Raw genomic sequence first — 12650 nt, forward strand, 5'->3', positions numbered from 1 at the left:
TACGTGTCTTGCCCAAAAGGTCGAGCGGACACAAAAAAGGAAACGAGCTGTGGGTCGTATGAGCGTCCGGCAACTCAGCGAAAAGAAGTAAGATCCTGGAAAAGCCGTAACAGGGAAGAGCGAGAGTGTTGGGCTTATGGCATGTTCTCCCGGGGTCCTCCAGCAGGAAGTTAGTGGCCTGAGATGTACTTGTCCACCCTTACTTTCCTCCATCGAGAGAGCACCAGCTGTTATACCCGAGGGACAACGTCGTCATCGCATATATATATATATATATATATATATATATATATATATATATATATATATATATATATATATATATATATACACAGTATATATGAATAATGAATAACCAATTAAACCATAAACCCGACGACGACAACCCATAAACGATAGAATCAATATGGAGGCATAAACAGGCCGGCCATAAAGGCCAATTAGGTAGCAGGGGAGACAGTAAGGCCCAGCCGTCAATAGTACATAACCGCCAGCAATCTCCAGACTTCAGCAACAATATCCCACCTCCCGGCCGCCCTACCCGCCATGTCTGGCCCCTTCCTGGAACCAGAGCCTCCCTCCTGACCCTCATATGGCATCTAAAAGAGGCTTGGAAGGAAGAAGAGAGGTAACACGATACTGTACACTTTACTCTCTCTCTCTCTCTCTCTCTCTCTCTCTCTCTCTCTCTCTCTCTCTCTCTCTCTCTCTCTCTCTCAGTAGAATGACAGGATAGGTAGTAAGTTGGAGACAGAAGCTCTCCTGAGAGACTAGTGCCAAAGTGGAGTCAGATATCAGTTTAATTTACCTGTGTCAGGATCGTAGCTTTTACTTTCTGACTCAAAACACCCACCAAACTATTCGTATGTACTACGTGTTTCGAGGAAGAAATCCGGATCATCAGGTGTAAACAATTCACAAAGTTTCAAATCCCAACACCAGCACAAAGGATTGTACACCCTGTAACCGCCATGCCGGAGTAGAAACTGTCCCGGTTGTTAAAGGGAAAGTGTCTGTGTGTGTGTGTGTGTGTGTGTGTGTGTGTGTGTGTGTGTGTGTGTGTGTGTGTGTGAGGGGGGAGTGTTGTGTGTGTGTGTGTGTGTGTGTGTGTGTGTGTGTGAGGCGGGAGTGTTGTGTTGTGGTTGAGGGGAGTTATGGTGCAGTGGTTGGCCTGGGCAGTGAGATGTGTGTTCAGCTGCTCTTTCTGCGCTATCTCTTCATGATAGTTCGTTCATAATGATTTAGGTGAGATAGCCTATGCTTTAAAGTGACTCTACGATAAGTTAGAGTTATCACCATCAGCAATTAAGACAGATTTCGTGACAGAACAAGTAGCATAATCCGATGACGAGGTACAATGTGACTAGATCTTTTTTCTGCCAGTACTTGCCAGGGTGACCACAGTAATGCTATTGCCGAGCATTAGCAGATATATGATCCCCCTGTAGACCAACACAACATACTCACATTGTATCTCTCATTGGATCGTGCTACCCGTAATGTCAATGAATCTGCCATAATTGATGATATTGATAACTTTAACTTATCATGAACTAACTTTAAAGCACATGCTATCATCAGTCAAATCATTATAAAAGAATTATCAAGACAAGATCACATAAGAAGAGTAGCTGAACACACATCTCCCTACCTAGGCCAACCTTCCCCGCAAAACCCCTTAACCAGAAGGTACCCCCCCCACACACACAGACACACAGACACACACACACACACACACACACACACACACACACACACACACATACTCCCCAACACATATTCCCTTTAACAGCCAGAACCGTTTGTACTCTGGCATGGCGGTAAGAGAATGTACTACAAGCCTGTGTGCTGGTGTTGGAAATTGAAACTTTTTGAATTGTTTACACCCGATGAGGCGGATGTCTTCCATGAAACATGTAGTGTGCTGTAAAACACCAGATGAACAACCTAATTTCAAACTTCGCTCACCTAAACATACGCTTATCTGAAAATACACCCCAGAGATAAGCTTGGCTTATCTGGCTTATCTCGACTGCGCTTTGGGCACCATCCATCCTTTCCACACTACAAACTACCTTTCAGCTTCTCTCAGGACTCTGAACACTAAAGACACCGAACAACTCAACTTCCTTACACTCATCGAGCCGATGCAAACACAAGCATCACTGCACTTCTTGACCTGTGGATCAGTGATGCAAAAGTGACTGACTTTCTTGGAGCTGCTTGAGTCCCATAAAAGGGAGCCCCGAACAGCAGGGATATATATATATATATATATATATATATATATATATATATATATATATATATATATATATATATATATATATATATATGTATACGAACAAAGTGCATATGATCGCTCACCTTCATAGAACATACAATGTTATATGGAAGTGCGCATTCACGTGCACTATATTCGTATATATATATATATATATATATATATATATATATATATATATATATATATATATATATATATATATATATATACCTCGGTATTGTACTGTTAGGTTCTGTAAAATACTATCTGCTGGTTATGGGACAATATAGGAAATGACCGGTGGAGACCACGTTGCTCACCAACGTGAGACGAAGGGTATTCGATTACATAGTATTCGAATAGTTATTTCCCTTTAGGGGTGATCATAGCCTAGCAGTGTTGCTCCCGCCTGCCACGCAGGAGTCCCGGGTTCGATCCTGGCTCTCGGGGGTTTGTATGTTGTAGGGAAGTGCTATGGAAATGTGAAGGAGGGTGGATGTGTTGGAAATGAGATGTTTGAGGACAGGATGTGGGGTGAGGTGGTTTGATCGAGTAAGTAATGAAAGGGTAAGAAAGATGTGTAATAATAGAATGAGTGTGGTTGAGAGAGTAGAAGAGGGTATGTTGAAATGGTTTGGACACATGGAGAGAATGAGTGAAGAAAGATTGACAAAGAGGATATATGTGTCAGAGGTAGAGGGAACAAGGAGAAGCGAGAGACCAAATTGGAGTTGGAAGGATGGAAAGAAAAAGATTTTGAGTGATCGGGGCCTGAATATGAAGGAGAGTGAAAGGCGTGTAAGGAAAAGAGTGAATTCGAACAATGTGGTATACCGGGGTCGACATGCTGTCAGTGGATTGAACTAAGGCATGTGAAGCGTCTGGGGTAAACCATGGAAACGTCTGTGGGGTCTGAATGTGGAAAGGGAGCTGTGGTTTCGATGCATTACATATGACAGCTAGAGACTGACTGTGAACGAATGTGACCTTTTTTGTCTATTCCTAGCCCTACCTCGCTGGAATGGGGGTTTGGGGGGGATGCGATTTATGTGTGGCGGAGTGGCGTCGGAAATGGATGAAGGCAGCGAATATGAATATGTACTTTTGTATATATGTATTTGTCTGTGTACGTATATATATGTATACGTTGAAATGTATGTACATGTATATGTGCGTGTGTGGGCGTTTATGTATATACATGTGTCTGCGGGTGGGTTGGGCCATCCCTCGTCTGTTTCCTTGCACTACCTCGCTAACGCGGGAAACGGCAATCTAAGTATAATGAAATATATATATATATATATATATATATATATATATATATATATATATATATATATAGAGAGAGAGAGAGAGAGAGAGAGAGAGAGAGAGAGAGAGGATAGGGGAGAAAGAGTACTTCCCACGCATTCCTCACGTGTCGTAGAGGGCGACTAAAGGGGACGGGAGCGGTGGCTGAAAACCCTCCCATTCTTGTATTTTAACTTTCTAAAGGGAAAACAGAAAAAGGAGTCACGCGGGGAGTGCTCATCCTCCTCGAGGACTCAGATTGGGGTGTCTAAATGTGTGCGGATGTAACCAAGATGAGAAAAAGGAGAGATATGTTGTATGTTTGAGGAAAGAAACCTGGATGTTTTGGCTCTGAGTGAAACGAAGCTCAAGGGTAAAGGGGAAGAGTGGTTTGGGAATGTCTTGGGAGTAAAGTCAGTGGTTAGTGAGAGGACAAGAGCAAGGGAAGGAGTAGCACTACCCCTGAAACAGGAGTTGTGGGAGTATGTAATAGAGTGTAAGAAAGAAAACTCTAGATTGATACGGGTAAAACTGAAAGTTGATGGAGAGAGATGGGTAATTATTGGTGCATATGCACCTGGGCATGAGAAGAAAGATTATGAGAGGCAAGTGTTTTGGGAGCAGCTGAGTGAGTGTGTTAGTAGTTTTGATGCACAAGACCGGGTTGTAGTCATGGGGGATTTGAATGCAAAGGTGAGTAATGTGGCAGTTGAGGGAATAATTGGTATATATACATGGGGCTGTTCAGTGTTGTAAATGGAGATGGTGAAGAGCTTTTAGATTTATGTGCTGAAAAAGGACTGGTGATTGGGAATACCTGGTTCAAAAAGAGAGATATACATAAGTATACGTATGTAAGTGGGAGAGATGACCAGAGAGCGTTGTTGGATTACGTGTTAATTGATAGGCGCGAGAAAGAGACACTTTTGGATGTTAATGTGCTGAGAGGTGCAACTGGAGGGATGTCTGATCATTATCTTGTGGAGGCGAAGGTGAAGATTTGTAGAGGTTTTCAGAAAAGAAGAGAGAATGTTGGGGTGAAGAGACTGATGAGAGTAAGTGCGCTTGTGAAGGAGACTTGTGTGAAGAAGTACCAGGAGGGACTGAGTACAGAATGAAAAAAGGTGAGAACGAAAGGACGTAAGGGGAGTGGGGGAAGAATGGGATGTATTTAGGGAAGCAGTGATGGCTTGCGCAAAAGGTGCGTGTGGCATGAGAAGCGTGGGAGGTGGGCAGATTAGAAAGGGTAGTGAGTGGTGGGATGAAGAAGTAAGATTATTAGTGAAAGAGAAGAGAGAGGCATTTGGACGATTTTTGCAGGAAAATAATGCAAATGAGTAGGAGATGTATAAAAGAAAGAGGCAGGAGGTCAAGAGAAAGGTGCAAGAGGTGAAAAAGAGGGCAAATGAGAGTTGGGGTGAGAGAGTATCATTAAATTTTAGGGAGAATAAAAAGATGTTTTGTAAGGAGGTAAATAAAGTACGTAAGACAAGGGAACAAATGGGAACTTCAGTGAAGGGGGCCAATTAGAGGTGATAACAAGTAGTGGTGATGTGAGGAGATGGAGTGAGTATTTTGAAGGTTTGTTGAATGTGTTTGATGATAGGGTGGCAGATATAGGGTGTTTTGGTCGAGGTAGTGTGCAAAGTGAGAGGGTTAGGGAGAATGATTTGGTAAACTGAGAAGAGGTAGTAAAAGCTTTGCAGAAGATGAAAGCTGGCAAGGCAGCGGGTTTGGATCGTATTGCAGTGGAATTTATTAAAAAAAGGGGGTGACTGTATTGTTGACTGGTTGGTAAGGTTATTTGATGTATGTATGACTCATGATGAAGTGCCTGAGGATTAGCGGAATGCTTGCATAGTGTCATTGTACAAAGGCAAAGGGGATAAAAGTGAGTGCTCAAATTACAGAGGTATAAGTTTGTTGAGTATTCCTAGGGAAACTGTATGGGAGGGTATTGATTTAGAGGGTGAAGGCATGTACAGAGCATCAGATTGGGGAAGAGCAGTGTGGTTTCAGAAGTGGTAGAGGATGTGTGGATCACGTGTTTGCTTTAAAGAATGTATGCGAGAAATACTTAGAAAAGCAAATGGATTTGCATGTAGCATATATGGATCTAGAGAAGCATATGATAGAGTTGATAGAGATGCTATGTGGAAGGTATTGAGAATATATGGTGTGGGGGGCAAGTTGTTAGAAGCAGTGAAAAGTTGTTATCGAAGATGTAAGGTATGTTTACGTGTAGGAAGAGAGGAAAGTGATTGGTTCTCAGTGAATGTTGATTTGCGGCAGGGGTGTGTGATGTCTCCATGGTTGTTTAAACTGCTTAGGGATGGGGTTGTTAGGGAAGTGAATGCAAGAGTTTTGGAAAGAGGGGCAAGTATGCAGTCTGTTGTGGATGGAAGAGCTTGGGAAGTGAGTCAGTTGTTGTTCGCTGATGATACAGCGCTGGTGGTTGATTCGTTTGAGAAACTGCAGAAGCTGGTGACTGAGTTTGGTAAAGCGTGTGAAAGAAGAAAGTTGAGAGTAAATGTGAATAAGAGCAAGGTTATTAGGTACAGTAGGGATGAGGGACAAGTCAATTGGGAGGTAAGTTTGAATGGAGGAAAAACTGGAGGAAGTGAAGTGTTTTAGATATCTGGGAGTGGATCTGGCAGCGGATGGAACCATGGAAGCGGAAGTGAATCATAGGGTGGGGGAGGGGGCGAAAGTTCTGGGAGCTTTGAAGAATGTGTGGAAGTCGAGAACATTATCTCAGAGAGCAAAAATGGGTATGTTTGAAGGAATAGTGGTTCCAACAATGTTATATTATTGCGAGGCGTAGGCTATAGATAGAGTTTTGCGGAGGAGGGTGGATGTGCTGGAAATGAGATGTTTGAGGACAATATGTGGTGTGGGGTGGTTTGATCGAGTAAGTAATAATAGGGTAAGACAGATGTGTGGTAATAAAAAGAGTGTGGTTGAGAGAGCAGAAGAGGGTGCTTTGAAATGGTTTGGTCACATGGAGAGAATGAGTGAGGAAAGATTGACCAAGAGGATATATGTGTCAGAGGTGGAGGGAACGAGGAGAAGTGGGAGACCAAATTGGAGGTGGAAAGATGGAGTGAAAAAGATTTGAGTGATCGGGGCCTGAACATGCAGGAGGGTGAAAGGAGTGCAAGGAATAGAGTGAATTGGAACGATGTGGTATACCGGGGTCGACGTGCTGTCAATGGATTGAACCAGGGCATGTGAAGAGTCTGGGGTGAACCATGGAAAATTCTGTGGGGCCTGGATGTGGAAAAGGGGCTGTGGTTTCAGTGCATTATACATGACAGCTAGAGACTAAGTGTGACCGAATGTGGCCTTTGTTGTCTTTTCCTAGCGCTACCTCGCGAACATGCATGGGGAGGGGGTTGTTATTTCATGTGTGTCGGGGTGGTGATGGGAATGAATAAGGGCTGACAGTATGAATTATATACATGTGTATATATGTATATGTCTGTGTGTGTATGTATATCTGTATACGTTGAGATGTATGGGTATGTATATTTGCGTGTGTGAACGTGTATGTATATACATGTTCATGTGGGTGGGTTGGGCTATTCTTTCGTCTGTTCCCTTGCGCTACCTCGCTAACGCGGGAGACAGCGACAAAGCAGAACAAATAAATAAAAGATATATATGTTTTACGCGTATATCTTATACATATACCCTATTTCCTTATTAGTTTTTTAACGTACAGGTTTTAAGTCAACCATTAACATCATCTTCCCAACGTATGTCCATATGCAGCCGAACTTTGTGCCTGGCTATCGTTATCAGCTTCTGTTCATCGCATCTCTTATTTTTCCTTGTTAACAATTCTCATCTTCTCATCGTATCTTCTGCTGTCTCTCACTTTCACTTGCCTCACCTTCATCACTACCCTGCTCTCTGCCTCCATTGCTGCCCAAGTCCGTGGAGCTCAGACCCCCACACAGCCAACCAGAGCCTCTCATGTGCGGCCAGGAAATACCTGGGTATGCCATAAACAGTAAATCTGGTCTGAGCTCTTCTGCTCAGTGGTCTTGATGGCTCCTTGACCCTTCCTCAGGTAGCGAGGTCTCAGCTGCCGACACTCACTCAAGGTACAAGCTGCGATCGGTCTCACGGTGGCACATAAGCGGATTGCCTCCCAAGGGATATGAGTCCTGAGTACTTGCCGAGCGAGGCCGAAAGACATATCTTTCAGACAGTAAATCATGAATACAATAGAGAATCCAAGCGTATTTAATTCTAATACGAACAGTGAATGAAAGACTGAACCTTCGGTAATGAGAAAACAATTTTCTTCAATCCCGCAAGATTGGTATTCATTGAATAGAGCCTAACAGAATCCATTTTTCATGAAGGAAGAACAATGTTTCCAAGATAGTAAAGGCTTCAAGTTTTCAAGTGAATGAAAAAAGAATGAGAGAAGTGGCTCAAGTTGTGACCTAGACTCGCGTAATGAAGATGTGACCCAGTTTACTTCTCAATGGCCCAAAGACGTATTAAATCAAAGGTCAGAGGAGCCGGCAGGTAGTTCCGTCTTGAGCAGTTAGCGGCAGACCCTTGACATAGACTCAGCTTCCTGGAGTTATAGTTCCACTTCTTGGACTAAAGCTCTCACGTGACCTAAGTCTCATTCCTTTGACTTAAATGAGTCCCGTTAAACCAAATTCTTCCCTTTCTTAGTACGTCTACCATTTGACAATGCTTATCTATCTAGGTTAAACCCAAATTTCCTAGACCCAAAAGTTCCCTACTTATGAACCAAGTTCAATCAGTCTTAACGTAAGGTCTCCCACTTCTTAACTAAAGTCATTCTTCCTTGACCAAGGCTTTCTGATATTTTACCTCAGCTCATCCCCCTCTTGACCTCAGCTCAACATATATATCTTAAGCCTTGCTCACTCCAGGTTACTCCCCCTTGGATTTGTCTCGTTACAGTTAATCTCAGAATATGAAGTTGTACAATTTCTGGGGATTATAGTGTCTATACTCTCCACATATTGAGCTGTATATTCATTCAGCCGTCTGGCTAATATCATGTGCCTTTAGTGTTTATGAAGAGCACGAATGCATTTTTTCCACTGTATTTAAACATCATTGGGCAAATACAATGCAGAGTGTACTGGCTTTCTCAGCTCTCCTCACAGTGAGAGTAGATGTCAGACTGCTTCTGCTTGAAGCCAGGGAAAATCATCTCATAATAGCATTACCATATTGGATTACGTAGACATGACAGGGTGGATGCATTAGCCAACCAGGACTGCTGCTCCTCTAGGGCAGGTATTAAATCCGGGTTATGTCTAGTAATGCTGACGCGAATATCTGAGTGAAAGACTGTATGCTTCGCGCCCTAAGAGTGCAACCATCAACCTTTGATCTTTTCTGTGACACTTGAGACACCTCCGGGAAGCATAGCAGCTCGACTCGACGCTGCCAAACTGTTACAACAAGATTAAGACTTGGCTACAAAACTTGCGGCAAGTTATTGATCGAGAACCAGTACCAGATGTTATTGAAAAAAGAATAAGACTTGGTTACAGACACATGTAACAGGTTATCTATATAGAGCCTGTACCAGATATTGTCACAACAAGAATAGTATGTGGCTTCAGATACCAAGTCATTGAATGAATTAGTCCTAGATATGACAGTATAAAGTGTTCCACGGATCTCTTAACCAAACATTGGAGCATTGTATTCTTGCATGTCCTTATGTTGCTAATTTTAGGTCGTCTGGCAGGTCCTACCAGGAGCAGTGTGGCTCTGACTGAGAGCGTTGTACATGAAGATAATTGTTAGTTCCTCTTGGATTTCCTTGTCCTTAGCGGGTGGACGTGTCTAACATAATCACTAGATGGTACAGCTCTATTACTCTGATGCGCCTGACAATGCTAATTCAGACTATTGTATTAAGAGGGATGGGGTGAGTGGATGACTATTACTTTGACTGATAAATGACTATGCTTCCTTTTGACTTGCCCCTCTTGGCCACCATTCCACCCTTTGACTTCAGGTTACACCTTACCTTTTGACCGAAAGTTTGTGTCCTCTTGACTTAAGTTCCACCTTTCTCATGCCGGCCACCTTCCTTTGGCTTAATTTTTGCCATCTCAAACGAAGTTTCTCCTCTTCTTGAGCTGAGCTTCCCCTGTCTAGTTATGACCACCTCGTTTTGATAAAAGTTTCACTATTTTTCTTCATATCTCTTCAAAGTCACTGCCAAGGTATTTCGAGCGAAGTGGTCTAGGAGTGAGACCCTCACACCCTTTCTTAAACACGTTTTTACAGCGGTCGATTCTCAAACTCTCATGAACGTAATCACATAATTCACCATATACTAAGATACTCCTAACACTATGGTTACACGCCATACATACGTTCCACTTATATTTTCTCGTGTGCACACGCAAACGCATTGATCGTTGTACTTTACATAAGCGGATCGATACTTTTGCATATTTTGCATATTTGAATAAATGTGATCGTATGCCCTATCCTTGTATATGTTGACTCGAGTATATGTGTGTCTGTATGACCTATCCAGTAATGTAATTACGTAACTACACTGTACGGGAGGGAGTTTTACCATCACACAACTTGTTAAGCTTTTGCATGTTGTCTCCATTTACTATTTCCTTATTCAGTTTATTCCATACATCCACTACTTTTAGACTAACAGTAATTCCGACATTTTTTTTTTCAAGTTTCAAGCCTAATTTTATGCTGTCATATGGTTGTTCTAGACCTACAATTTTCGAAGTATTTAGGACTTTGTGCTTATCTAGGTGTGTTGACCACCCCTGAGGATATTTTAGTTTTGCCCTTATGTAAGACGTGAACAACTTGCGAAATCTTTTCTTATCAATTAACCTGAATACAATTGTATTTGCCAACAGACAGATGGTCCTCTTAGCTATTTTCTTTCGGTAGGACTCCGGCGATAGGTTAAGACGATGTCAACTCCAGAATCTTTCTCATACACTGATTCCTGCAGCCTATTTCCTGTTGTATGATATTGATATCGATGACTTCTTTCACTGTAACCCATCCTCTTTTCTTTGCATTTATTCAGGTTGAGTTTCATCTACCATATCAGACCAACTTTGAAGCTGTCAACCTGCCCCTGTTAGTCAAATCAATCCTTCTCGCTTTTCACTTCCCAAATGATATTTGCATCATCTGCAGATATATTCAGGTAGGAGTCTATACGTTCTGGCAAGTCATTTACATGTGTTGAGAAGAATAATTGTCCCAGAACAGAACCCTGCAGCACGCCATTGGTGACCTCAACCCATTTCGAAAGTGCTTCTTTGACATGTCTTTTGTTCCCTTCCACTAAGATAATCTGTCCATTATAGGAGTCACACCTTAGTCCTGCCTGCAGATCCTGCTTCTTAATCAGTCTGTCATGTGGCACAGTTCTCATGTTTTCTAGAAGTCCAGACGCAAACAGTGCAACAAGCTTTTTTGTTTCAAGCCGAGATTTCTCTCTCGTAGAAATCTAAGAGGTTCGTTACACATGACTTCCTTTCCATAACCGTGTTATGTTTCATTTAGGTCATTTTTCCTCATCATGATGTCTCTATTTTACTTACTGATTACCTTTACCAGAACCTTACGGACCACATTCTGCAGGGAAACTAATGTATAGTTCAACGTTTCTTCCCGGAACCCTATTTTAAAGACTGACATGATGTTTGCCCTTCCTACTCACTTTGCACTTTGCCTTCCTCCAACGACATCTTGATACAGTGTCATGAAAACCATAGACCTTGTATTGGCCGAGACCCTCTTGTATTCTGTTGATGTCTTTTCTAGGTATTTCAGTGCTTTCTAGAACCTCCTTCCCATTCACCTCACCAGTGTTGTGGTTACGGTGTCTTTTACGGTGAAACCACTGTTAACTTTTTATTCATTTCCTCACGTATCCATACACTAATGTCAACAAGCTGCTCTTTAACTGACAATTTACTTATAATACATTAATGGAGAGGTTTAGATTCTTTCCTGCCTTGTCTCGAATATTCTTTTCAAGTTGCTTTGTTTCTCTGATTTCAAACTTCTATCATTGATCTAGCATACCTTAGGTATATTAGCTGGTTGGAGTACCGTCTATATCTTCATCAAAGCACATCTGAAGATCAATTGCTGTTCGACCTCTTGTGCAGAGCCATTCTTTCCTCTTCCCTAACACTTTCCTCTGTATGAGGCTAGAGGTACCCATGTTCTTTCTCCTTTATTGTAAATCTCACAGAACCTTCCGCCACAATGCCTTGGTGTGTGCGTGTGTGTGTGTGTGTGTGTGTGTGTGTGTGTGTGTGTGTGTGTGTGTGCGCGCGCTAAACACATAGGGCCCAAGGCCCACCTCTGAAACTTGACTCTGTTCACCCTTACCTGTGTGACTACAATCAAATCCATCGAGTGCCTGTGTGGTCTTGCCCGCGCCATAGCCTGTGAGCTGGTAGAGAGAATGATCAAAGTAACACTGGATGGTACACACACTCTGGACGATGCATTCACACACTTTGGACGAAACCGCACACTTTGATCTGTGCACTTACGCAGGCTGGTCGATGTGCATAATTTTATCTGTACCTTCTTAAACTGGTCGAAACACAAACGATTTTATTTCGATACACTTACAGACCTGTCTCATGCATTCATACGCTGGTCGATGTATTCACACACTTTGGTAAGTATATCACTTTGTTGAGTGCATTCACTATGGACGGTACAGAGTAGCCGACGCACTCATTCCATTCTTTGCACTCACACTTTCTGGTAAGAGCGTATACTCTGGCTGGTATACTCACATCCATTGGTTGATATACTCACATATAGTTTGATGTACTAATACTCTGGATGGTGTACCTATACAGTAGTTGATATATTCATACGGTGGTTGATACGCACACATAGGTTGATATTCTCATACTATGGTTGATATACTCGTTTGATGGTTACATCTTCAAGTGAAGCTGCATCAGGAAGGTGCAGGATACAACCCTGAGTGAAGCTGCATCAATAAAGTGCAGGCTACAACCTTGAGTCAGGCTGCATCAATAAAATGCAGGATACA

This window comes from Panulirus ornatus, chromosome 12 (genome assembly GCF_036320965.1).
Source record: "Panulirus ornatus isolate Po-2019 chromosome 12, ASM3632096v1, whole genome shotgun sequence".
Taxonomy (NCBI): Eukaryota; Metazoa; Arthropoda; class Malacostraca; order Decapoda; family Palinuridae; genus Panulirus; species Panulirus ornatus.